The sequence below is a fragment of the Corvus brachyrhynchos genome, unplaced genomic scaffold (genome assembly GCF_000691975.1).
Source record: "Corvus brachyrhynchos isolate BGI_N302 unplaced genomic scaffold, ASM69197v1 scaffold21, whole genome shotgun sequence".
In the NCBI taxonomy this organism is placed as follows: Eukaryota; Metazoa; Chordata; class Aves; order Passeriformes; family Corvidae; genus Corvus; species Corvus brachyrhynchos.
Genome location: NW_008236924.1, coordinates 6101159 through 6102469, shown reverse-complemented (window position 1 = coordinate 6102469; position 1311 = coordinate 6101159). Strand labels below are relative to the sequence as shown.

Sequence of the window (1311 nt, the reverse complement as noted above, 5' to 3'; positions counted from 1 at the left end):
CACCAACGGGGAGGTAAGGGCCGCTCGCACTCCCCCCTCAGCTCCCCGGGGCGAGCCGGGCACCAGCCATCGCCACCCCGAGCCCCACCTGCCGCCGGCTGTGCCCTCTGTGTCCCCGGGGTGGGAGTCTTCCTTCCCCCCGCCGAGGGTCTTCCTTCCCCCCTCTTTCCCCTCTCCGAGGGGTTCGTTCCCTCCCCTTTCCCCCGAGGGTCTTCATCCCCCGCTCCCCACCGAGGGTTCTTCCTCGCTGCCCCTTCCACAGCAGAGACCTGCGGTCGTGGGCTCCCCCACCGAGCACTCGGGAGAGGAGAAAAGAGGCGAAAACCATTGTGGGAAAACATATTTAAACATATTTGTGTTTTGTGAGCGGCCAAAGTCGTCGTCCCTCGCCCGCCATTCATCTCCTCCTCTGCCTCAGCTGGGGAACACTTTGTATCTCGTTTCTTCAACACTAATAGAAACAAAGAAGATCCCCCTGTTTTTCCAGCTTTTCCTTTTTTTTTTTTTTTTTTTTTTTCCTTCCTCCCCCTCACGGCTCTGAGCTGTAAAGAAGAAACACCCACGTATGTTCTTCCTCGCTTAAGTGGTTTTGAAGACTCCACATCTCTAGCTCAAATGCATGACCCGGGATGGATATTTGTGTACAAATCACCGCGATGTGGATTTTATTTGAAGACGCCACAAAATGCAGCACGTCGAGCTCAGAAATAAATAAATATATACCTGAAAGTGTTTACATCAGGGGTGTGTGGGGGTTATGGAAGTGCTGTGCCCCTTAAACCTCAGTGCTCGGTGGACGCTCTGCCCTGACTCCTTGTTCCCTCTCACTGCAGGAAGTTGCTGTGAAGTTGGAGTCTCAGAAGGCTCGGCACCCCCAGCTGCTCTATGAAAGCAAACTGTACAAGATCCTGCAGGGAGGAGTTGGCATCCCACATATACGGTAGGAATCGGCCGTGTGTGCCAGTGGCGTTTCTGTACTGTTGGTATGACTTTTTTTGTCATGCTTATTGCTATATATTGGCAGTTGTTGTATACTTTGTAGTGTGAGGCAGGCCACCACCATGAAAAGAAATGTATCCGTGCGAGATTGGGGCTGATGAAGGGGGGAAATGCTCCTTTCCAAGCTCTCCAACTCGCTGGCTTCCTCCCGCAGGGCTGCTGTCTTTATGGAGAGAGAGACACTCAGTGAGAAATTCTTGTGGCTATTAGAACAAAGTGTGAGGAGGCTGTTTCTCCGAGAGGCAGAGAGTTGGGAGCCGGCCCTGGAAATGGCTGCTTTCTTTTGTTGCCTCTCTCTCTCTCTTTTTTTTT

At 52.6% G+C, this 1311-nt stretch overlaps 1 protein-coding gene across 5 annotated transcripts in view; it reads left to right on the top strand.

Annotated features, from left to right (window-relative positions):
- Positions 1–6: 6 nt before the first annotated feature.
- Positions 7–1311, top strand: part of CSNK1A1 (casein kinase 1 alpha 1) — a 32094-nt gene continuing 30789 nt past the window's right edge. For all 5 annotated transcript variants that reach the window (XM_008629004.2, XM_008629003.2, XM_017728229.1 and 2 more), the window contains exons 1-2: positions 7–13; positions 834–940. The gene's annotated coding sequence lies outside the window, so the exon portion shown is untranslated. The remainder of the gene's footprint in view (positions 14–833; positions 941–1311) is intronic.